Source organism: Talpa europaea (genome assembly GCF_964194135.1).
Source record: "Talpa europaea genome assembly, chromosome: 12".
In the NCBI taxonomy this organism is placed as follows: domain Eukaryota; kingdom Metazoa; phylum Chordata; class Mammalia; order Eulipotyphla; family Talpidae; genus Talpa; species Talpa europaea.
The window spans coordinates 68,669,725-68,696,449 of NC_140079.1; the positions used below are offsets into that span (position 1 = coordinate 68,669,725).

The 26,725-nt window shown below is 44.9% G+C and overlaps 1 protein-coding gene across 1 annotated transcript in view; it reads left to right on the plus strand.

The window, feature by feature from the left end:
- UCK2 (uridine-cytidine kinase 2) overlaps window positions 1-26,725 on the plus strand; it is a gene marked incomplete at both ends in the record, with an annotated part of 67,573 nt that overhangs the window by 23,111 nt on the left and 17,737 nt on the right. The window lies entirely within an intron of this gene.

Consider the following 26,725-nt stretch of genomic DNA (forward strand, 5'->3'; position numbering starts at 1 on the left):
GGGAACTCCAAATCCCATCACCACCAAAGGGAAGGTGGCTGGGACCTGAGGGTGGGGTTAAGCAGCCAGGTGGATACAAAAGGCAGACACGTGGGCTTTGGGGGCTCTCCATTTTTGGGCTCTTGGCCAGCAGCAGCGTCCGGCCAGCTCTGAGAGTGACTTTGGGTTTCCAGGTCGGAGGATCCGGTAGGACGCATTAAAGACTTTATTTCCCTATTTTCTCCCTGAGTTGTACATTTTCCTTATTTCCTTTTCTCTTGTAAATAAACCTTTTATTAACCCTTTTGTGTGTGTCTGTAGTAGAGTATTCATAAGTCCCTTTAAAGCGCGGGTGAGGACCCACAGCCAGGAACCCGTTTAATATCGGGGTTGCTCTATAACAGTCTCACTCATAGCAGGAATCTAGAAAACTTAAATAAGGGACCAGGAAAATGAATAACTATAAGAAAGTGAAAATCAAAATCAACAAAAAACTATGAACCAGAGACACTCTATGGGGGGTGGGGGGGGGCGGGAGGGGAGGGATTGGGGTCAAAATAAGGGGGTTGCAATTGTATGGGGAATATAAAAATAAAATTTATTTAAAAAAATAAAAAATGATAAACAAACAAACAAACAAACAAACAGTTCTTCCTCTTAATAAGAAATCCACCCTTGGCTTTTAGTCTTAACTTCTTCTTAGTTGATATTCCTGTGCATGTTTGTCTTGCAATTGACCAGAGGGGTGTCTCCTAGAAAGAAGACTTAGAGTGACTTTAGAGAGGGCACTGGGAGTTGGACACGTGAAGGTGGCAGCTTGTGTGTGGTTGGCCAGGTGTGACTTGACTGTTAACCTTACCAATTCCAGCTTTGGGCTCATGTAGCAGGACCTGGAATACTTTGATAGACAAATTAATTGGGGAATACTTTGAGCGACAAATATCACTCCTCTGGCGGCTGTAGGTGTGAACTAGGGCAAGTGTTGAGCCTAAGAATTAAGGGTACGTGTTAACTAAGGCCTCAGGAGCTCCGGGGTGTTCTTTGTGATGTTTGGGAATATGTTGGTGCAGATGAGACCGGAAGGTTGTCATTCCTGTGCCCTGGCTTCATCCTGCTCATGGGGGAACATTTTGGGGGTGAGGGGTTTGGAAAAGCATGCATATTCTGGGGGAGCACTGACAGTTACCGGACTTCTATACACCTGCTTTCTCAAGTGATTCTGAGGTCAGCCACAGGCATGTGAGGTAGGTGGTTTGACTCATACCCCCCCTTCTTGTAAGACACAATAGTACCAGGGTTCAGGAAGGAAAGTACCTTCCCGAGGCACACAGCTGGCAGGTGGCACAGCCTGGACCTGCATCCTCTTCTCTCATTCTCAGTTTCTAGATCGCTGAGGCTCCATCAAGACAGTAGGCAAGCCACGGGCCTAAGTACACCCTGGGTCACTTATTTGCCCAGCAAACATTGAGTGCCTGTTGTGCCCCAGTACGTGCACCCAAAGATGAGTCAGGCCATCAGAACAGATAGATAACTGATAGAAGCCTCGGCAGTGCCGTGAGTGAGTCACCTGCTGTGGAATGTGGAGTCCGGTGGAAACACCCAGAGGGAGAATGGCCGTGGAGACGGTGACAGGAGAGATCACTGATTTGGAGCAGGAAGGATGAGCTGGAGTTAGCCAGATTGGAAAGAGGGGTTGGGACACTCAGTGGCATTCCAGAGGGCTGGGAACTGCAGTGTGGCCTCATACTTGCTGAGCAACCCCTGGAGCAGCAGTTTGGGGGTCAGGTTGACAGCTTGGGGTGCTGAGTGGAGGCATGCGATACCCCCTTGCCCCGTGCATGTGCTTTACCTGCTCCCTTGGCTGTCATCCCACTGCCATTCTGCACCCCCACCCCCGCCTCTGTGTTGTCCCCTCTTGCATTTGCCCGTGGCCTCAGTGTCAGCCACAGACACTAGCTCGTCTGCTAGGTGCAGTCTGCTCCCTAGAGGAGCCACCCCCCAGGTCTGTATCCGCCGGGGGCCTCGAGAGTGGCAGAGGCGTTCTGAGGCTCTTTGACATCTGGAATGAGCACACTGAGAATGTGAGGGGGCGAGCCTGGAAGGAAGACTAGAGGAAGGCTTGTTCTTCCACACCATTACAAAACCTCTGGATGGGTGTGTGTGTGTTGGGTGTGTCAGCCCCCCTCAGACTTTATGGAGTGTTCCAGCACCATACAAGAGGCACAAAAAAGAGAAAAATGTGCCCCTTTACTTTTATGTGGGAAATATTGGTCTGTAATAGGGAAGGGATTGGAGACTCAAGAGTAGTTAACTCCCCTGCCTGGGATTGCACAGACAATTAGGGATAAAGCCAAGGATTCACTTGGCATCTGTCTAGCTCTTCCTGGGTGCCTGGTGCCTCCTGCAGGTGTTGGTGGGTCTGGTGACACTGCCCTGGGTGTCATTCGAGTGCCTCATTCACAGTCTTCCCCCTAAGCAGATGTGCCCAAATTCAGTCAGTTTTGCTGACAGAAGAACGAGCAGGCAGCCAGCTGCTCGAACAGGCCCGGGAACTTGTCTCTGGAGAGAGCGGCCAAATGCAGGGAGGTTATACCAGGTCTCGCAGAAGTGTCTGGCCGTGTTGCAGAATCTGCTGAGTCTCAGCACCTGCTTCATATCCCACTTGGTAGATGGGCAGGTGATCCGGGCCTGCAGGTGCCCATCTCCAGCCTGGAGCTGCCCAGCTGCAGGAGGGAGAGTTCCAGCAATTCTGCTCCTGTGCCAGAGAAGGCTCTCTCTTCTCTTCTTATGTTGGGAGACAATCACAGTGCCTTGGGACCATTCTTGCAAGAAAGAGATGAATTGCCCATGAGACTGGGAATTCTTGGAGGAGCCAGACATTACGGCTACGTTCAGAGCAGTGAAAATTACTGTGAGAGTGGGTGCTCCTATAGAGTCGCCCCTTTCGGAGACCTGCAGGGACTGTTTTATTAGCAAAGTGAGTATTAAGCAGGCTGGGTGAACCATGAATCTTATCCTCTAGATTGGCATCTGCTGGATGGATAAACCCTCCATTGGAACTGCTGCTTGTTGTTCTACCATGTTTAATACCCATATGTTTTGAAGAATGGAAAAGATAAGACAGGTCAAGGAATTGCTACATTTATGATCCAGGCCAAGAAGACTATAATTAAATCTGTACAAAGGTCATATTTTCCATGTGTACTTGAAACTTCTTGGGACAGGTATTCTGAGTGCGTGCTTTCCTGCTCTCCCCTGATGGGGAGGCTGCTGGCATTTTAGGGTGCGGACTTGATGTCTCCCTCCTGGCGGTCCTCCAGTCCAGAGCCTCTGTTGTCCTCCCGTGTGGGGGAGGGATCTGTCCTACTATTGTAGGAAAGATGGAGATTTGAAGCTATTTGAACCTGTGAATGGTGAATGGCTCTGCCCCTCCACACCCTTTCTCCACCCAGCAACCCCAAGAAGAGTGTGAACTGGTCACCGAGGAAAGTGTCGTCTGTGGTCATGAGCAAGCAAAGTGGGCCACGAAGGCAGCAGTGTTCTCGAAAGATACAGAGAAGGCTCTTGGCCTCCCTCCTTGACTGCTGTCTGGATGGGTTAATCTGAGCTGCTCTCATTTTCCTGGTTACCAGTGTCCCAGCTCTCAGTCAAGTGTCATCTGCCCTCTGGGCCCGCATCTCTGAACCTTTGCCTGCATTTCAGACCTCAACAGCCTCTGGAGTCAATAAGATCATTTAGATTGAAAGTGAAAGCTCTTCCCAAACTCGAATCTAGAAGAGACTCCCGGCCTTCTCTTTCCTTTTTCTTTTGAGAACACTGTTGCCTTCGTGGCCCACTTTGCTTGCCCATGACCACAGACGACACTTTCTTTGGTGACCAGTCACACTGTTCTTGGGATTGCTGGGTGGAGAAAGGTTGTGGAGGGGCAGAGCCATTCACATTCACAGGTTCAAATAGCTTCAAATCGCCATCTTTCCTACAATAGTAGGACAGACCCCTCCCCCAGTGGGAGCCCTGGACTTCTGCCAGCACCTGTCCATACCTTAGCCCCAAGCACCCCGATACATTTTAGGATGTACATTTCCCCTACTTTGTCCCCTTCCTTCCTTGGAATTGCCTCTAAGGCCCTGCCCTTTTCTCTGGTTGCAGACTCCTCACTATTGATAAAAGGACAGGTGACTATGCTCCAAGACTCTCTAGATCCCCTCCTTACAGTTCAGTTGCATTGATGTTTGTACAGAGCAAACTCTTAATCTTAATGTAAAGTCATTCCCTTGTTTGTTAGTATCCTTGGGATTCTGATGATAAACTCCAAGAGTGGGGACTAAATTTGCACGATTTGCCTCAAATGCCTCATGATTGGCCAGGCAGAAGTAGGTGTTTAAAAACTGCCCTTTTTAAAAAAAAATATTTTATTTTTTATTTATTTATACATATAAGAGCTGGAGTGTAGGCAGAGATGCAGGTGGCGAGAGGATTCACCAGAGACAGAGTGGGAAGCAGAACAGGCAGATCTACTGAAATACACCGCTGAGGGGAGCAGCAGGCTAGACAGGAGAGGTCTGCTGCACCACGTGGCTTACCTCCCTGGCCGGGGATTGGACTCCTGTTGTAGTGGCTGCAGATAGCTTCATAGTGCTGAGACTTAAACCCAGGAGGCCCCTGAAATTGCCTTTTTTTTTTTTTTTTTTAAACAGAAAAGGAGGGCCTCCCTGGTGGTGCAGGTGGTTGAGCTCAGCTCTGTGAAGCTGTCTGCAGCCTTGCAGCACGGGTTCGATCCCAGCCTGCTGCGGAGATACCCACATGGCACAGCAGACCTCTCCTGTCTCACCTGCTGCTCCCCTCAGCAGTGTTCTTTGGTCCGCCTGCCTGTTCTGTTCCCTGCTCTGTCTGTGGTGAATGCTCTAACCCTCCCGTACATCTGGCCTGTACCCCGGTTCTTGTATGCATGAATAAAAATAAATCTTAACCCTTTGCACTCTGAACCATTCTGGACATTGGCTACCAGGTACTCGACGCTACTTTGCGGCGGAAACGTGCATTTACAGACCCTCGTATTATTTAGTATAATTTTGGAACCAAGTAACGTATTATAATGATATTGGACTTATATGAATTGGGTGACATCGAGGAATGTATATTTGCAAAAAAAACAATATTTTATTGTTTATAATTTTGTACAGTATGATAAGTTTTGTAACACTCCCCAATATGCATTGCAGGCTGATTAGTGCATGTTTGACATGTCTGTATAGAGGTCTATCTGGAGCTCATCTTCACTACTACTTGTGTCATGAGACTCATTCGTCGTTGGACGCTTTGCCATTGTTCTAATAAAAAATATGAATAAATGCATGGGTTGAAAATTTCTAATTGTTATTACTAACTGACAAGATGATATTTACCAAAATAGCTTTCACCAAACAATTTATTCACTAAGAAAAGAATCACTTTTCCGATTTTTCTCCTCGTTAGAGCTATGTGCACTGCTCGAAGCTTCAAACCAAAATGAGCTCAGCTTTGAAAATCTTTTCCTCCAGATGTAGACTTGTTTATTTGTAATTATATATCTCACTATACAGTGCGTGCTATGTTCGAAAACCGACCTTTCTTCTACAAACTCCCCTTATCTAGCTCTTTTCAAGTGGCGTCGCGAAGTGCTCGGACCGTCGTGAGCACGCATCTCACATTCTCGTCCGACACAAAACCCGCTGACATTTCTTGTATATATCTTAGTAATTTTACGATATTTTGATTTAATTTCTTGTGCCATTTTAAGATAAAACTTCAGGGAAACATGCATGTCTCAAAAAGTTGCGTTGAAATAACTCAGTTCCCCGTAATCACTAATAAATTGCAGTGTCCCCTGAGAAGGGGACATCCGAGTGATATGTTAGAATTCCGATGTCCCCTAAGAGGGGACTGCGGAGTGCAAAGTTTTTTAAAAAAAAGGGAAAAGAAAACAACTCAACTATAATTTGTGTCTTAGCAGTAAAACAAATTTGCTGTGGCTTATTAAATGCTTAGTACATGGCCATCAGCTAGGTACCCTCCCTACCTGACCCTCTTTCAGATGAAGAAACTGAGGCTGAAGGAGGTTAACCACTTTATTCAAAGGTCCTCCAGCTGCTTCTGAATTCAAATGCAAATTTGTGTAACTCAAGCTCATTTTCTCTTCACCTTACTGTCCTGCCTCCAGGGAAATAGATAAGTTTCTTGATGCCATTTTTATGATTTCAGTAAATTGTTATCCTATTTGACAAAGGGATTGATAATGATTGGTTTGCCCATGGGTGATATGAATTCCGATGGAGGCCCTTGCAGTGTTTATCCTTTAGTGATTTCCACCTGGAGTCCTTGCTTATCGAAAAGAAAGTGCTCCTTTTTTCAGCCTCAGTACAACAAACCCTTTTCTATACTTGACTGAAGATGTTAAAGGCACCTGGCTTCCCTTCAGCTCAGTCTCTGTTTACATGTAGAGTCTTTTATTCTTCTCTGTGGTCCCGCCAATGATTAAAATTCTCCGAAACTAATCCCTCTACCTGTGTTCTGGAGTCTTCTGCTCCATTACAAACTCATTGAAAGGAGAAGTAGCTCTCCCTCAGGAACCAAGGCCAGCACCTTGCTGCATCCACAAAGAAAAGGCCAGAGAGCTTTGTCCTGCTACAGCCCTATGGTCCAGGGGCTGATGGGCAAGGTGATGGCCCGTGGAGATGACCACAGGTGTGAGGTTCCTGGAGGAACCCCAGCCCCTGGGTTGGCAGTGTTTCAGATAGCTTCCTGCTAGGAGCAACACTTGGAAAAACTGAATTTAGAGAAAAATGGTTGGAAACTATCCCAAGTGCCCCTTTGTTTCCATCGGCAGTTGGCGAATGAACTGCTGCAGTCCTAGACTTATGTCAACTCCTTTTTACAAGCTTTGATGGTGCAGCTAGGTAGCTACTGGCAGCGGCTATGCCTCAGCTGACCACAGAGCCAGCAGACAGGCCCTGGGTCCAGCTATCAGGTCCTGTGTGGGTGCTGAGTGGCCTTGACAAAACACTTAAGCCCCTAAAAAAAGAATGAATGAAATAGTGCTACACAGAGGCATGCAACGATTGTGTCACCTTCTCTTTCACTTGAAGTCAGGCCAGGAAACTTGTTTAGATTGGTGGGTAGAAATATAAGATATAAGTAACTCTTAAGTGAGGATCTCCTTGTGTAGAAAACGCAAGGCTTTATTTAAGTCAGGGACTTTAATAAGCATTTGGCTACTGAGAGGTTATTTTCACTGTCTGGTTCTCAGCTGCCCCCAGTCAGATCTGGAGTACCGGAAGCATGTAATTATGTGGAAGCTCATGGTCCCTAAGAAAAGAAACTTAGAGCTGTGAGGATGCCCCTGCCAGTGGCCGAGGTGTGCTGGAGCTTGGCTTTGTAGTTTGGCCCTAAGAGGGATGTGTGTACTGCTCGCCTTGTCTCTGGGGACACACAGGAAGTGAGTGGGGCCCAGAGAGGCTTGGAGGCAAGCTGGCCAGAAGGAGGGGGGCATCTTGTGCGCGGGAGAACAGGCCACACTGGCCATTTTCTATGAGTGGTGTGAAAAAAAAAAAGGCTTCAGGGACAGGTCTTTCTAGATCCTTGAGCCCCAGATCAGCTCCGTTGTAGTGTTCTCTTTTGCTTATTTATTTAGAATCATAGCAGCGTTGTCTTCTGTCTGGTTGACCAGCCCCACTATTTCATCAGCAGTTGGGACAAATTGATATTACACCACGCTATTTGGGAAACTAATCCTCACTTCGTTTGTATGGAAAAATATGTCCCCACTTTTGCTTTGCCAGTGAACTTTTAAATGGCAATAAGTTTGAAAATTGGGGACTGCTTGTTAGGGTGTTTGTAAAGAAAGGAAACATTCTTTTCAAACCAAAGCCTTCTGTGGGCTAACGGGGAGTTGTCATTGGAACCAGATGCTGAAAAAGCATGCTCGAATTTAGATTTGGACTTGACCTCAGCTTGAGACCGAATAACCTCAAACAGGGTGTTCTAGAAATGCAGAATATTAAAAGTGGCATCATAGAGAACTTTCACTGCTTCCTTATTGCTGGTTGGCAGATGAGTCTGGACGATGTGAAGATGAAAGTCTGAAATGTATATAGAAAGCATATATTTGGTTATATCCGTTATATATATTTATTAGGTATGACAGTCCCCTTGCATGTACTCTATAAGACCTGTCTTTTTTTTTTTTTTAAATAGTTATTGCCTTATTTTTCCAACAACCAGGTAAGTGACCCCACAAGTTAGGCAGGGTCCTGGATCTGCCACCTGTTTTTGTGTATTTTTTGACTTTTGTGTTGGTCAAATAAGAACGGTGCTGAATGAGGACAGAGACCCACACTATCTTATCTCCACCTGATCACAACCTGTCCTGATGACAATTTCATAGGAGCAGGTCTTTTTCCTTTTAGTGGTTACTTGATTTTTTAAAATGAGCATTTCAATAACATTTGTTATGGGTATTAGCATCTCATATATGGGGTTTTGGCTTGAACCTCTTTTCTGCTTGGGCCTTATTTGATATGTACAAAATATTTAGGATAGTATAAATAAGAAATCAATGACATACTTCCTTCACCCTCACCTTAGCCATTCTTCAAACTTTAGATTTTTTCCTGAACTTTAACCTTTATAAACCCATATTTTGTTTTTAAACAAAATAGCAAAAAAAAAATGGTTTGTATGTTAATTTTTAAACTTAATGTATCTTGAGCATTTCCCCATACTATCAGATATTTTATTGCTGAGATAAATATCTGATAAATATCTTGGGTGGTCATATTACATTGCATTTTATGTCAGTCTGTTATAAGGCAGGGTGAGGAGTGGGTACCCCAGGAACCCCAAAACTACCAATTCTAAATGGGTTTTGTCATCTACTGCAAACTCTATAATGTATAAGACTTTCAATGGAAAGTTTAGTAGAATTGGTGTGCAATAGAGAGGAGATGAAAAAATATTTAGTTAAAATAGTTTCCAGTTAAACATCCAGAGTTTCCCATCCCCTCATGGGTAAATGCTTAGCCAAATAGGGTTGGCCCAAAGCAGGGCCACTGAGGTCCAAAAGCTTGCCACAGTCTAAGAACTCTTCTGGCAGGAAACCCTAGGGAAGGGGCAGAAGGGACCAGGCAAGCTTGGAAAGAGAAGAGCAAAATCAAAATCCAAGTCATGATAAGGGCCACCACTGTCAGCCTCCCCACAGGTCTCTCGCCCATGTCACTCTCTTTCAAGTATCTCCTATGTACCCCAAATTCTTGGTACAAATCCAAGGCCGAGAAGCAAGCTCAGCTTCTTCACATGTCTGTCTCTCGCTGCTCCATGTGCCTTCAAACTTAAGTCTTCTTGATCTCCCTCCTTTCTTCTTCAGGTCCTCTCTAGCTTCACCGCCCAGCTCAGCTCCACCTTCCTTTGGTGGGGCAGGGAACCTGGAACCTCCTCTTTCTATCACAGTTACAGGTGTACCATGGTTTATTTAACACACCCTGCCCCCTCATTGTTGACAATACATGTCATCACACACTTATTTTTGTATTGACGGCACATTTTCATAATTTTTGGTTCCCTTTTAAATTATTTCTTTACTCCAGGATAAATTTCTAGAAGTTGAATTACCGATTAGAAGGATGAACACCCTTTTCACCTCCTCACCAAATTGGTGGACAAATCCTAGTACTTGCTGCTGACAGTGTGGTGAGTAGTCTCCCAGGACAGCTGGTCCCAGAAGCACATATTGGAATAGTAGTGTAGTAAGATGAGGCCCCTCTACCCTCACTCAGGCCTGGAGAACGCAGTAGTGAGAGCCTTCGCAGAAAAACTGTTTCTAACATTATTGGCCGTTGCATTTTTTGTGGGGGCAGGGGAAAATTTGGATCAATTTTTATTTTTTTCCTCTTTTCAGTGCTGTTTGCATATATTCCTTATGTCTTTCACATAACAAGATAGACCTCTGTTATATAGTAAGTCCTCAGTGTCACTAGGGTCTTAGAGAAACTGACTTTATTTTTATTTTATTAAGATTTATTTTTGCATATAAGAACTAGGGAACAGGCCAGAGATGTGGGGGGTGAGAGGATTCACCAGAGACGGAGTGGGGAGCAGAACAGGCAGGCAGATCCACTGAAATACACTACTGAGGGGAGCAGCGGGCGAGACAGGAGAGGTCTGCTGTGCCATGTGGGTAGCTCCCTGGCCGGGATCGAGCTCTTGCTGCAGTGGCTGCAGATTGCTTCAGATTGCTGGGTCTTAATCCCTTGTGGCATGAGGGAGACCCAGAAACTGACTTTAAGTGAAAGGAAATATATTGTTTCAAGTCAGCCAAGATTGTTTTTTTATCTTATCAACATTATAACAGTGTTACCCAGGGATCTGCTGTATTGTCTTTTTAAACCTCTCTCCTATCACAGAAAAGAGCCAGGGACAGGCTCCATTCCATCTCAGTAGGAAACTCTTCCGTGAGTTGAGACGACAGTGAAAGTGATGTGAAAGGAACACGCCTCTGATGATAGCGTCGGACCCCATGAGAAAGCTGGGAAGAGGGAGCCAGGGGTAATTACCCATGATAACCAGGCCATAGCGACCACTTACAGAACATTCATCTAACCAGACTTGGCCTCCATCGGTAGCGACAGAACCCACACCAGGATTCTTGATTCTCTTGGAGCTGTGAGGCCAAACCTAATGCTTCTCTGCCTATTCAGCTGAGCTTTTTTTTTTTTTTAATTTTTTTTTAGAGGCACGTGTTTTATTTATTTATTTTGTTTATTTATTTGTTTGTTTGTTTATACATGCACTGGGTACAGTCAGAAGTGCGGGAGGGTGAGAGAATTCACCAGAGCCAAAGCGGGGAGCAGAGCAGGCAGAAGGACTGAAGTACACTGCTGAGGGGAGCAGCGGGCGGCAGGAGAGGTCTGCGCGCCATGTGGGACCCTCCTCTGGTGACCGGGGAGCAGCCAGGGATCGAACCGGTGCTGCAGAGGCTGCGGGCAGCTTCGCAACCCAGTGCTCAACCGCTGCGCCACCAGGGAGGCCCCAGCTGAGCTTTTTAAAGCAGTTATTTGGTGTGTGGATGGAAACTGAGGAAGGACTGCTGAAAGCTGAATGGTGGCCAGTATGATGAACAGGAAGAGGAAGAGGAAGAAAAGGAAGAGCAGGGAGCAGAAGTACTGTGGAGGAATAATCTTTTTTGTTTTTAAACTCTTCCTGGAAGAGAACGTTAACTTGGGTAGATTGGAGTGTTTCCTTGGTTTTAGAATATACTAAGAAGTAAGCATCTCTTAAGGACTTGGCTTGGTCTCGATTTTTTTTTTTTGTTAAATATTCGTTAATGAGAAAATTGATTTCCGTAACAGAAAAGAGTCACATGACAAAGCCCTCTTTTCCCTTCCACCCCATTATGTTTCAGGTGCTGCTGCTTTTCAGCTCTCTGAACCTGGACGACATCTTGGTTCTAGAGATTCTACCTGAGAAATGTGACAGATTCAGTCTACTTTTGTTGGGGATGTGGCACAGTTACATAAAGATTAAAGAGATAACATCTTTGCCCTTGATTTAAATGTAGTATATAGTGGATAGTAGTATATAAAGAGATAATTTTTTTTGTCGTGGTAGAATATGCATAACATTTGCCATTTGGATAATTTTTAAGTATACAGTTTTGTTAGTACCTACCTAGTCATAGTGTTTTACAACCATCATTACCACTCATCTCCGGAGCTTCTTCATCTTCTCCAACTTAGCTCTGTGTTCAGTTCACAGTAAATCATTTCCCCTCCTCCCTGCCCCCGAGCCCCCAGCCCCTGGTAATGACCATTGATCTTTCTGTCTCTATGAATTTGACTACTCTAGGCTCCTCATCTAAGTGGAATCGTATAGTGTTTGTCCTTTTGTGACAGCTTAATTTCTTGAGGAATTGATCTCAGGTTTCTTCCATGTTGTATCATGTGTCAGAATTTCTGTCCTTTTCATACCAAATGGATATTTCATCGGACGTATATACCAGATTTTGTGTTTGCCGTTCATCCATCAGTAGGTACTTGGGTTGGTCCCACTTCTTGGCTATTGTCAACAATGCTGCCATGTACATGGGAGGACAAATATTTGTTACTTGCTTTTGCCTATCTTGGCTATATCCCTAGAAGTGGAATTTCTGAATCATGTGGTAATTCTGTGTTGAATTTTTTGAGGACTTACTTTACTATTTTCCATAGTGACTGCACCATTTTATATTTCTTCCAGCGAAATACAAAGGTTCCAAGTTCTCCACATACTTGCTAACCCTTGTTATTTTCAGTGGGTTTCCCCATCTCATCTTCTGATAATAGCCCTCCTAATGGGTGTGAAGAAATATCCTGACATTTTGTGCCATGTGGGACCCTCGCTGGCCACCAGGGATCGAACCGGCGCTGCAAAGGCCGCAGGCAGCATCGCAGCCCAGCGCTCAACAGCTGCGCCACCGGGGAGGCCCTTATCTTGACATTTTGATTTGCATTTTCCTAAGGATTAGTGAGTGATATTGAGCATTTTTTCAGATACTTATTAGCTATTTATATATCTTTTGGATAAATGTCTGTTCAAGTCTTGACCACTTTTTAATCAGACTTGTTGGATATTGAGGTGTAGGCATTCCTTATATATTCTACATGCTAATCTTATCAGATAAATGATTTGCAAATATTTTCTCCTATTCCTTGGGTTCCTTTTTAACTCTGTTGATAGTGCCCTAAAAATGCACAAATGTTTTAAAATTTTTTTGAAAGATTTATTTATGCATACAAGAAGCAGGGTATAGACCAGAGGTGTGGAGGGGGTGAGAGGATTCACCAGAGACAGAGTGGGGAGCAGAACAGGCAGATCAACCGAAATACACTGCTGAGGGGAGCAGCGGGCAAGACAGGAGAGGTCTGCTGTGCCATGTGGGTAGCTCCTTGGCCGGGGATCGAACTCGTGCAGCAGTGGCTGTGGATAGCTTCATAGGCTGCATCTTAACCCCTTGTGCCACCAGGGAGGCCCATATTTTAAATTTTGATAAAGTCTTATTCTTTTGTTGTCTATGTTTTGGTATCTTGTCCAAGAAATCATTGACAAATTCAGTGTCATACTACTGTCCTTTTATGTTTTCATCTGAGATCTCTATAGTTTTTCAGCTTTAACACTTATAACTTTTGTGTATCGTAGAGGGTAAGGATACAGCTTCATTTTCATACTCGTGAATATCCAGATTTCCCAGTATAATTCCTTGGGAGATGCTTTTAATATATGAAAGATGATGTTAGGCAGCTACTCACAGGAGTTTTTGAGCCATGGTTTTTGGCAAGAGGGTTTCTGTTGGAATGATGAAGGAGGAAAAGATTCTGACCTCTCTATTATGGAGAGAAAGCACACCAGAGGAAGCTCCCCTGAGGGAACTTTTCCGTGTACTGTTTCGTGGAATCTTCAGGGGCCAGTTTAAGTGAGAGATGGGGCAAGGAGGTCATCAAGGTAAGAGGAGAAACACATAGTATTCGCTGTTCTTCTAATTTCCTGTGTTCAATTCTGTATGTATTCCAATTCCCTTTTAGTCTTTGGTTTGTGGGTATTATTTTCCTTTCGGGTATATGTGTATGTGCTTATATTAATGCTATTTGTCATGGTAGGGAGAAACAGGATTTCACATTCTTAATAGAATACCCTGCATGGGTTGGGAAAATGAACTGTGTGTTTCTAAGAAAGATAACTTTACAAATGACCATCTTCCGTGGTACATATTTCTGCTGTTGAGAGTGTGCCACAAACCCCAGCCCTTTGCCTATGTGCAGCTGTGGGCTGGAGGGTTGAAAGCAGATCCTGTGCCTCTTTCCGGGTAAATTCCAGAGGGACACAGCTGCAGGTTTCTCTGTGTCTCTTTGTGTGTGCACAGGAAGTGCCTTACAACCCATTCTGCTAGATCTCATTTCCTTTCAGTTGTTTGCCCTCTCCGCCTGTTCTCTCTGGCTGTCTGGCTTGTCGGTTCAGGGTTCAGAGAGCTGCTGGATTGGTGCCCTCTTGTGGCTCTCCTTTGATCTGGGTGGGATCTTGGCAGTTGAAGGCAAAGAAAGGATGAGAGGAAGCTGAGACAGAATATAGGGGAACCCATTTACATGTTTCTGTATGAGAAAGGCCTTGTTAACTATTACATACTCAAACATCACAAAATTAATCAGTGATGTAGCTACATAAATAAGTCTTTGAGGAATATCACTTTAAAGTAAAAAGATGGTCAACTGGAAAGATTTTTATTTTAAAGATTTATTTATTCATGCATACAAGAACCGGGGTACAGGCCAGATGGGCAGGAGGATGAGAGGATTCACCAGAGACAGAGTGGGGAGCAGAACAGGCAGATCTACTGAAATACACTGCTGAGGGGAGCAGCGGGGGAGACAGGAGAGGTCTGCTGCGCCATGTGGGTATCTCCCCGGCTGGCCAGGATCAAGCTGCAGAGGCTGCAAACAGCTTCACAGCACTGTGCTCCACTGCCTGTGCCACCAGGGGAGACCCTCAACTGGAAAGATTTGTGATACAAATAGCCATGTTTCTTAATATGACGTTTCAGAAATCAGTAAGAAAAGCCAAGAACTCAGGGGGATAGCAACACATGGGTTTAAGAAAAACAGAACTTTTTAGGGCCTCCCCAGTGGTGCAGCGGTTGACTGCTGGGTTGCGAAGCTGCCCGCAGCCTCCAGTTCGATCCCCGGCTGCTCCCCGGCCACCGGAGGAGGGTCCCACATGGTGCGCAGACCTCTCCTGCTGCCCGCTGCTCCCCTCAGCAGTGCACTTCGGTCCTTCTGCCTGCTCTGCTCCCCTCTCTGGCTCTGGTGAATTCTCTCACCCTCCCCCACTTCTGACTGTACCCAGTGCTTGTATAAATAAATAAATAAATAAATAAATCTTTAAAAAAAAAAACAAATCAGAACTTTTAAAAAAAAGACTCATAAAAGATGCTTATTACCGCTTATGATAGATTGGCAGATTAAACAGCATTAAGTGAGAGATCATGAAGAGTATGGGGAAATAAGTGTATGTAAATAAATCACAGTGGGGATTATAGGCTTATGTATAGAAAATCTTAAAATGCAGATTCTTGGCCCTGGCACATCCACATCAGACATGTATTGTCCATATACCCATGCATAAAACTTGTTTTAGAAAAAATTGGGCATGATTTAAATGTTCATCACTGGGGGGCTGACTGTGGTTCCTTTATGCAACAGGGAGACTAAATGAAAGGGAGGTGGTTGTAAATGGACTGATGTGATCGTTTCAGAAAACTTTGAATGAGGATCAGACAGCATTGTGTTAATGTTGGAAAAGTTTACTGTACACACCCTCGTTCATATCTGTAGAGACTACCTTTGAAAGGATGAGCATGAAACTGGAAACAGTGGCTTCTGAGAAGTGGTCAGTTAGGTGGTTGTATATAGGTTGGGATGGAAATGATTTCGTACTATATGCTGTTTTGCATCTCTTCAACTTTATACTCTTTTGGAGGTTATTGTCTGGTAGAAGTTTAAAACTTGAAAAGAGCAACAGAGATAAGTCTCCAGTAGTATAAGTAGGAAGGTGTGGGTGAGAACTATCCTACTCCCCAGAATTGTAACTCATGTTTTAGATAGCCAAGATTTAACAGTGAAACTAGGACAAATGACAGAATTCTGAATTAGAAAAAATAAAATGATATAATTATCTTTAACCAAGCCTGTATACGGCTGACAGTTGTTTTACCGTAGTGGAAGAGTGGCTTTTGGGTAGAAGGAGGAAGGAAATCAGCGGCAGTTATCTTGGAGGCAAACTGTATGTTTCCAAAGATGTCTGGAAAGATGTTTGTTAAAATGGTGACCACATGTGGGCCTTCCCTAGTGGCGCAGCGGTTGAGCGCTGGGTTGCGAAGCTGCCCGCAGCCTCTGCAGCGCCGGTTCGATCCCTGGCTGCCGGCGAGGGTCCCACATGGCGCACAGACCTCTCGCTGCGCCCGCTGCTCCCCTCAGCAGTGTATTTCATCAGTCTGCCTGTTGTGTTCTCCGCTCTGGCTCTGGTGAATTCTCTCACCCTCCCGTGCTTCTGACTGTACCCAGTGCTTCTATAAATAAATAATTAATTTAAAAAATGGTGACCACATGTATCTGGTATGGTGTGGCCAGTTGTTTCTTTGCTTTATTTATTTGTATTTAAGAAATAATTACATATCATTCTATGATGAGGAAAAATAAAACTACTACCCTTTCCATGGAGTCTCTGTACTTTGTCTTTTTCTCCTACCCCTTACCCTGCAGAAATTCTTTTCACAGGGCCCCTGATTGTCATTCTCTGCCCTTTCAAGTGTTTGCCTTTTCTATATCAACAACCCGCTCTTCCTAGATTTGTTTCCCCTGTAGTCAGATCTGGGAGGAGACTTTGTCCCACACCTTCTTGAAGACATAGGGTTTCACTGCCAGAGGTGGGACTGTTGCCGCTCTCCCTGTGTTTGATTATTACTTTCAGATTCTTCTTTCTCCCTCCTGCCCAACCCCACAGCTGTGAATCTCAGTTCCTCAGTTTCTGCTGAGGAACTAGGTCCTCTGTAGTCCGCAAGGCACTTCTCCTGGGTGATATCTCTTACATTCTTGTCTTTACAATATCACCCCTCTCTGTGGCTCTTGGCAATTTCAGTGTAAAGTTAGATGTTCTGCTTTAGTCACTGACTCTCACCTGAGGCCTTCCACTACCTAAGGACCTCCACAACCTTAGCTTCATATCTTCCATTCTTTGAACATAATCTCTCTTTTTACTTTATCATTTAGCTTTAGTAAAACAAAAAAAAGATGGGGTAGGTGGAAATGTGGATTCTGCTACTGCCCATCTGCCCACTTAAGCAGTGGTTAATGGACTCCCTGGCTGTAAGTTCACCTAGGGCCAATGTGAAGATAAGGCTTCCTGGACCCCCGCCTGCCTCTTGAGGGATAGCTCTGTGATGTGTTTATATACAGGAAGGGTTCTCTTTTTTGGGAATGAATGAGACCCCCCCTCCCCCAATATACAGTCTCTAAGTTTTTTTTTTTTAATATTTATTTATGCATACAAGAGCTGGGGTACAGGCCAGAGGTGTGGGGGGTGAGAGGTTTCACCAGAGAGAGTGGGGAACAGAACAAGCAGATTGAAGTACACTGCTGAGGGGAGCAGCGGGTGAGTCAGGAGAGATCTGCTGCACCATGTGGATAGCTCCCTGGCCTGGGATCAAACTCATACTGCAGAGGCTGCGGATAGCTTCATAGGTTGCATCTCAACCCGTTGCGCCACCGGGGAGGCCCTCTAAGTTGTTTCAAGGAGGGTTTTTACCCAGCACCCGTATGACATTGCTATTGCTCTGGTAGACATGGCAGTGGAGGAGCATATGCTGGCTCCTTCTCATGTTTTCTCAGCTGGCTGTGCCAGGAACACTGAATGTCAGGAAGTGGATGTTTGTTCTGACCTGCAACGTAACCAGTGGTGTGTTGTTTAAGCTGTGTAGTGTAGTGTAGCAGTGTGATAATGTAGTTTTGAACAGTCTTACAGATGTATAGAAAATAAAGCAGATGGGCATGCATCACAGTCTTCAACAACAGAGTTATAAAATAAAAAGCTTCCTAGTGGATGATTTCCAGGAAATATTTGTATAAATGAACATTTGCAGAGATTTTAGAGAAAATAATTTTTTCTGAGTTTGTGCTTTTTGGTAGCTAGTAACACTCAGAGCCCATTTGTGGAATTGATACCATTCCTCAGAGTTCACAGCAAGGATAGGAAAGGTTTAAGAGCTGAGTTGCCCCAGATACAAGTGCTATGGGTGTGGTACAGGTGGAAGCTAGCTGGGGCCTTTATGCTGACCTGATGCTATAGGACCCTATTTCACCTTGCAGAACTTTGTGGATAGGTGGATAGTTTTTTGTTTTTTTTTTTTTTTAATCAATCTCACTTTTTTTTTTAAAATCTATCTTGTCTGGAAGTTTATTGGGTATTTCTATAACACAAAAGCTCTCAAGTGGTCCTTCCACATGCTCAGTGGCCTAATAATTGTGATACATTTTGAAGACCCTCAAATACATCTCTGTATTTAGAAGCAACTTCTCAGTCACCAAAGAAATAGTAGATTAAATCTGGTGCTCAGTGTGGTTTTATTTGTAAGAATAGTTGAGGTCTTTAAGAGCTGGCTGGTTGTGTTTAGCATGCGTGCTAATGATTAACCAGGATATTTGGTGAAGTAGACATTCCTATAGGCTCACTAGCAACAGTTTATGATTTGAGGAAACACACACCAGGAAAAATTCTGTAGGAACAGATAATGAAATGATAGATCTGTATGGCATATTTGTTCTGGAAGAAGAAAAATATATACAGAAATTGATGTTGAAAAAATGTTCACATCCTCTGTGATTAAAATAAGAGATCTTGAATGCATACGTTGTCAAATATCAGGTGTATTATTTGTTTCCTAGGGCTTCAGTAGCAAATTACCACAGGCCTGATGGCTTAAAACAGAAATTTATCTTATAGTCATGGAGGCTGAAAGTCCAAAAGTCTAGGTGCTTGGCAGCTTTGATTCCTTTTGGAGGCTCTGAGGGAGAATTTGTCCAATGCCTCACTCCAGCTTCTGGTGGAGTCCTTGGCTTTTAGATGCAATCTAGATGTAATTCAGTTCAGTCTCTAACTCTGCCCTCAAACGTGTGTCCCCTGTGTTTTCTCCTGTTCTTTTTCTTAAAAGAAAAAGATACTTGTCCAATAAAAAGAAAAAAGAAAAAGATACTTGTCATTTGCTTTAGGGCCCAGCCTTATCCAAGTGATCTCATTGCATCTTGAGATCCTTAACCTTAGCTGTGTCCACACAGACCTTGATTCCAGAGGAGTTTTGCAGCCTAGTTAGTTGGTGGTGGTGAAGGATGAGCCCGTCCAAACCTAGGGGGGCATTCAGTCTGATGAGAGGATTGGAACCCGTTTCTCAAATGCTGTGAGGAATAAATAGAAACTTGAGTTTTCAAGGACAGTAAAATAAACTTTCAAACTGGAAGGGATGCGGGCACTTGGCACCAGCTTTCCGTTTCCTCCCTGCTGCTGTGCAGTTACACGCAGGTGCTGGGGCAGACCTGAAGAGGAAAAGCAGAACACTTTTTATAACCACACATAGTCTAACTTCTGGTTTGGATAACGAATGCTGGGAAGGAAGAGCTAACTCAAATATTCTCTCCCCCGCTCCCACTCAAGTTTCAGATATTTATTAATCAGTGTAAACCCCAACAACCCACCAACATAATTTTGTGCATTCAGAGTGAGGTATTTCCTGAGTAAGTGGAAAATTATGCAGACGGCTTTTTGGAAGACCTTTGTTTTAATCAATGTTGCAGTAAAATATATCATGTAGAAGTCTGGACTGTCTTAACTGCAGTTGCTGTCACCTGCATTTGCTGAGTAGGACTTGTATGGATCATTGGGTTCCAGTTTGTTCTGGGTCTTTCTTTCTGTCCTGACTAACATCTGGACTGAGCCACGCCTGGCACACGACATACAGCGCTGCTCAGTTCCCCCGGATCCAAACTAGGTGCAACTTGGCCTGATTGAAGATCTGAGGTGGGGCATGGCTGTGGTAGACACTTCGGGCTGGGAGCGATAGGAGAATAAACCCACAAGGCCTGGACTAAATCTCTGCCTCAAATATACTTTGTCCAACAAAGCAGTGTTGTGCTGTTTATATCCACAGCAAATGTTTACCCGTGTGTGGCCTTTAGTTTGAAAAGAGTCAGCAGAGGCTCCAGCTGGGACCTCTTTTATCCATTCATATCTTTCAAATGGGTCAACTTTCTTGTCTCTCTCTCCCCCAGAATGACTTAGAGTCCTGGGCCAAAGTTTTTATACTAGGCATGTTATCCTTGCTCAGTAGGCCGAACTGTAGCACACGGGTAGGTCTTTTACCTGATCCAAAGTGTCCTCATCTTTCTCTCAGACAAAGGTTTTCCACCTCATCTGGCCTCCTCATTCTTTGTGGGAAGGAAAGGCAATGGACTTGGGAACCTCACTCGCACACAAGACCCTCCAGCAGGCCTCTTCTCAGCGTCTACCTTTTGGAGAAGGCTTCCTTGGCAGCACATTCATCAAAGTAGCAGTAAGCCTGGAGAGACTCAATTATGTGTGTGATGCTGTTTGTGTTTTCCTGTGGGCAACATGAAGAACTATCCACAGATGCTATTTTCAGGCTCAAAATCATCAGCAAGGGGAGACTGAAATGGATTGTTTTTACTGAACAATTCAGTTGTGAGGCCTTCCATGGTTACTTGAGCATAGCTCTGTCCTGCCTGTCTGACCTGATTTTTTTTTTTAAGATTTTATTTTTATTTATTCAAGAGTCGGGGTACAGGCCAGATACCTGGGAGGGTGAGAGGATTCACCAGAGACAGAGTGGGCAACAGAACAGGCAGACAGACTGATGAAATACACTGCTGAGGGGAGCAGCGGGCGAGACAGGAGAGGTCTGCTTGCCATGTGGGTTGTTCCGAAGCTGGTGGGGATCGAACTGGCACTGCAGAGGCTGCGGACAGCTTTACAGCGCTGCGCTCAACGCCTGTGCCACTGGGGAGGCCCTGGCCTGATGTTTTGCCTTCGGTGGGTGGCCGCAGTTAAATTGAGCTGTGGATGAGACCCATCACTTGACTTCACATCAGGAGTATGCACCCCTCCCCTCTTTGTTTAAGAGGATATAGAAGAATCATAGCAGTTTTCATTTTTGACTTACTGGCTTTCCAGATTCCCCCTCCTGGTTTTTACCTGTGGCTGCAGTCATAGTGGTTACCAGTTTATGTTCTCCCCTGGCCTTACACATGACTTGTATTTCTGTGACCTTCCATGAGTTCATTGTAAGACTGTTCCTTAATAAGTGGCAGGAATGTTGTTATGACCCCTACTCTGTCCTGCTTGGCAAGAGGTTTGTGCAGGTTCCCAACACCCCAGCCAGGTGAGTGCGTCTGTTTTAATATGTTTCAGTGTGTTTAATGTGGTTTAATATGGTGAGGTTTGAAAGAGTGTACTGATTTCTGCTCCCAAACCCCTGCAGGGTTATACTGTTTCCCAGCACCCCAGTCCCTGCTTCCTTCAGCATGTGCTTGGATCCCATTTTCTAGCAAAGGACAAAGTCTTGGAAATCAGAAGTGACCTGTCTTGCTCTTTTCCTTGTAAAATATTTATCAGAAAAATCGCTTTCAGAGGAAGCCCACAGGTGTGTGCTTCGCGGTGGGCCCAGGGAGCAGGCTGCAGACAGCCTCGCTGCAAATGGCAGCTCCCTGGGGCTCCTGCGGATTCGAGGTTGGCCTTGCACCTGCGTCAGTGCCGTCGTGGCTCTTGGGGAGGAGATGAGATTTCCACCCCTTTCTATTGGCGTGGCAAGACTACGTGTCCGGGTTTAGAAGCCAGCCTTGCCTGAGGTTGAAGACTGGCTCAGCTCCTTCCCAGCTGTGTGATTGTGGGCCCAGTCTCACAAAGCACCTCTCTGTTCCCATTTCCTGCTGTGTAAATTGGGGATGTCAGAACACCCGCCTCACAGGGTTGGTTGGAAGATTAAATAGTGCAGTGTATGTAAAGTCCTTCCTCCAACAGCCCTGGCTCACCGTGAAACGGCCTGATCTCTGGAGCATGCGCTCTTGAGGGGCGGGGGTGGGGGGCTCTTAGTGAGTATTCATGACTCTAAAGAGAACAGAGCCCAAACATGTAATTTTATGAACCCAGAATTAAATTTTTGAAATGTCTTTCCAAGGAATAGAATTTCATGGGCTTGGCAATTTACAGAAAAGTCCCAGGGACAGGGTTATGTGGGTGACTGCTGATAAACCAAAATTTCTTTCAGACCAAAGCCAGCACATGCTTGTTTTTTTTCTAGGCTGTACTGGCTTTGCAGCACTAGCCTGTCAACCAGGAATTAGAACTGAGAGCTCCTAGTGGGGAATTTTTTGTGCAACACTGTTTATAATCTTCCGAGTTTTCCCCTTCTGGGATACTGCTTCCTCCATGGAGAACTTGACCTGCAACACAAGCAAGGTGCTGGGAGGTGGGGAGGATGTTGATTTTCCTCTGACACACCAGGGCAAATACATCCAGGGTGGAAGGGCAGCACACAGTGGTCTGGGGACTTTGGTCCACGCAGGACCTCCTTCACCCAGGGAGGCTGATGAGATACTTGGGGTACTTGGGAGGAATTAGGCAGTCTCTTGGCCCAGGACTTGAGGAATCCCCTCCCTTCAGGAGGCCACGTACTCTAAGACATACTGGGTAAGTGTGTGTTGACATCTGTATGAGGATCATTTCAATTGCCAGTGACAAAAAACCCCAACAAGTATCAACAAAATTAGTTTACCCACTCTTTGTTATCACAGTTCTGTGACCATTGAGTCTGGGACGCCTTTATTTAACTACCCCACCACCTTTGTTAGACTAATACAGATGCAGTAAAGTGGCTGCTTGAGCTCTAGCCATCAAGCCTTCATTCCTTAGCCAAAAGGAGAGGGCCAAGAGATTCTTTCAGGCGATTCCAGGGAGCTGCCACTTCACACTTGTGCTTCTGATTGGCCAGAACATAGCATATCATCACGAGCTGCAAGGGACACTGGGAAATGTATTTATGTGTCTGTCCCACCAATGCTGGGACCAAGATTTGGGTACAAAACTAGTAGTCTCTGCCCGAGCCTGTCAAGGTCCTTTGGATGGAATTAAGGCTGATGCTAAGAAGGAGCAGGGCATGCTACATTTTTGAAATTCTAGGAAAAAAGAGGATGTCTGGGTGATTTCACACATTTCCTTTGGTAATCCTTGTAACAACACATGCTTGAGTGAGCTCCCCAGGAGCCAAGTCATGCCAGGCCCCAGAATGAAAGCTGAGTCACAACCGGTCTCTGTGTTCCAGGAACTCTTAGGTTTTTGGATTGACCTGTGGTTACTCTTTGGCGTCTAAGACCTTTTTAATAAGCAGCAATTTAGTGAGTTTCTGACATAGGTGTGTGTGCGTTGATAGTGGTCATTTTATTGTAACTAGGAGCACCCACCTAGCAGTGTCTGGCTCTGGGGCTCTCCATGACTCCAGGATTGGATTGTCAGTCACACAGATATTCTCAGGGGAGCTTTGGGTGGCTCCTTCCAGTTGCTGTCACACAGTCATTTGGGATAGGAGTTGAGTCAGCAGGTCTGAGCTTTATTCTCAGTCTCACTCAGAGCAAATTACTGGAGCTTTGGTTTTGTCAGGCTTGTAAATTAGAGCTTCTGAGCAGCTTGGGGAGCAGCCCCTGCCCCCAACAGAGTGATGTAATGTCTGGGGGCCACGCTGGGATGCACACATAGAAGTTAGTGGTGTGTTGCTTACTTAGCGATAATGACAGGGTAAGCCACGGTTGAGTGCAATGAGGGGACTTGTGCACAGTCCCAAGCAAAGGATCTGTGGAGCCTTTCTGCATGAAGAATCTAAGGGTCTGGCCTTCCTGTGCCTTCAGCTGCTGGGAGCAGAGTTGAGGACTGATTGGCTCTCCATTCACAGAACAGGGAGGATGTGAGGAGCACCGGCCAGTGGTTTTAAGCCCTGACTTGTGGTTGCCCGCTCGCTGTTCCATCTGAACAGTCCTCCTATCCTTAAGGGGCTCGGGATAGCTTGCTGAGATTTCGAAACGATAGGCCACATGGCCCTTAGTCTTACTCTCCTGTAAGGGTGCCCACGGAAAATGCCAGACTACCTTCTTAGGCACACACCCTGCCTGAAGGCCTCCTGAGGGCCTCTTCATCTTGCCCCGAGCTGGGCTCTCTCCAGCTTCTCAACCTCTTAACAAAGAGGCTAGTAGAGCGCCAATGCCTGTTGTTTGTTTTACTCATTCAGCAATATTGGAAATGGCCAAGAGGATCTGAGGGATTAAGTCCTAAAAGACACACACTAGACATTGCAGAGTAAGATGAGGTGTGTGAGCCGCCTCCTTGGGGAGACTTTTTTAGAGAAGTGCACTTTCTATAGCAATTAAGGAAGTTGTCAGACTCCACAGCTGCCCTTCTGGAAAGCACCAGCTGCACGGGCCTGGGAGGGCGGTGACTGCTCGTGCGGCATCTGCAAGGGAAGTGTCTGTGGAAGGAGTCCAGCATGTTGTTCAGCACATCTGGTGAATTGGCCTCGGTGGGAAGTTGAACGTTGGCACGCTCTCAGAATTGCAGCTTGGGCAGGACTCTCCCAGCCATCCGTGCTGTTCCCCATCACCGCAGCCACTGTCAGAGCTGGTTGTACGGGATGATCTTGAAAGAATTCCCCGGGCCCCATAATTACCTGCGCCTAAAAGCTGGATTCTTTTTGAAGATAACCAAATTTAGGTTCCAAATACCTTGAACATGTGTGCATGGGCGTGTGTACATGTTGGTTCTTGTAGATTTTTTTGGTATACAAATCACACGCCTGCCTTTAATTGTGTGAAATCCTATGAAATTTTGACATCAATCTTGACTTTCATGTTGCAGTTGGAGAAAATTGTGTTGTATGTCTAACCACTTCCCCCTCTGTCTCCTTTACCCTATTTCTGTTCTCAGAAAGTGAAGTAAATGTATGGAGAACATTGGGGCTGATGCCAAAGCCTCTTCAGTTCTGGAATAATAAAAAGAATTGTGTGCATTTGGAGTTAGAATTTCTGTGGTTTGACATTTAGATCTGTGACCTTGAGCAAGTCATTATCTTGATGAATTCTCTAAGCTTCAATTTCTTTATTAGAAACAAAAAAGACAAAATGACATCTTGTATAATGGAATGAAATGAGTTTATGTCTTCAAAATGCCACACAAGTGAAGAAATTGTAAATCACCTTCACTGATTGTTCCATCTGATATTTTTTCTTTTTCCAAATAGAACTTCATATTGACCTGGTTTTAACTTCATGGGACTGTTAACCTAGTTGGCTTATTGCCCCCGAAATAATGTACTTGAAATGGCAGGGTCAGACTATCTGTGTATAATTTTTGACCCCCACCCCACTACCCTCAACAATCCCTAAAGTCTGCAGTTGACTACAAGCCTTAACGGTAATTTAGTTGATAAATATGCATTTTATAAGTCATATGTTTTACATATTGTGCTCTTAACAATAAAGTAAGCTAGAGAAAAGAAAGTGTCATTGAGAAAGTCATAAGGAAGAGAAAGTACATTTATGGTACTGTAACATGTTTATCAGTATCATAAATTTGGGTCTCCCTGGTGGTGCAAAGGGTTAGGACGCAGCACTATGAAGTTGTCCACAGCCTCTGCAGCACGAGTTTGATCCCCGGCCAGGGAGCTGACCAACGAGATGCAGCAGACCTCTTCTCTCTTGCCCACTGCTCCCCATAGCAGTGTATTTCAATAGATTTGCCTGTTCTGTTCTCTTCTGTCTCTGGTGAATCCTCTCACCCCCTGACACTTCTGGCATTTAGCCCTGTTCTTGTATACATAAATAAATCTTTTTAAAAAATCATAAATTTACACCACCTGTTTGCAAGAAAATCTGCATAGAAGTGGACCCATGCACAACTTAAACCCATGTTGTTCAAGGGTTGGGCTATACTCTGGACACCCTGCATGGCATGTGGGGTATAATACAAAATGAATCTCTGACATGGCCCTGATGTCAGTGCCGACTTGCCTGTGGGGCAGGCTCTGGAGTTGACTGTGGGTTGGTGTGCTGGCTCCACTGCCACACACCCCGGCAAATCATTTAACCTTCAGCATTAATGGAATGGGTGTAATAATCATTTCCACTATACAAGGTTATAATAAATAAATTGGCTGCATTTAAAATACTGAAACTCATGAACACCTAGCCCATGGGAAGAAACTGCCTATTAAAAGTGGACTCTTGTAATAATATTTCTTTTGTTGTTGTTTTTCATTGTGGTCACATACACACTGCATACAGTATACCATCTTAACCATGCTTGAGCATACAGTTCGGCAGTGTTAAGTCTGTTCATGTTTTGGGATAACCCATCTTGAGATCTTATAAAACTGAAACTGTCCATTGAATTAAACTATTCCCCATATCTACCCTTCCCCAAACCCTCCATTTCCTAACCTCTGGCAGCTTCCACCATACTTTCTATTCCAGTGAATCAGACTACTCTAGACACCTCATAGAAATGGGATCATATAGGATGGTCTTTTTATGACTATAATCATTTTAATTCACCATCGACCCTCCCAATTTATTTTTTCGAAGATTTTATTTATTTTTGCATGGAAGAGCTGGGTGTAGGCCAGAGGTGTGAGGGGTGAGAGGATTCACCAGAGACAGAGTGGGGAGCAAAGCAGGATGATTTACTGAAATACACTGCTGAGGGGAGCAGCAGGCGAGACAGGAGAGGTCTGCTGCACCATGTGGGTTAGCTCTCTGGCCGGGGATCAAACTCAGGCCATAGTGGTGATAAGTGCTAAGACTTAAAGAAAGGTTTGCTTTTCTCAAACCTTAGGCATCAAAGGCTTTTTATTTTCTTTTTTTAGTGAAGAAAACACTGTGCAGCCAGCTTCACTTCATCCTCCTGGAACGGGTAGGATTATAAGGATAAGGGATATTAAAGTGAAGGAGGTGTGAAAGTGGAGAGCTGTCTTTAGTCAGAGAAGACCATCTATACTTCTTCCTCCTCCCTTCCCTTTTGCATGAAAACAGATCTATACACCAGCAGAGGGAACAGCAGAATGAACCGGTCTGATATATCTGTTGTC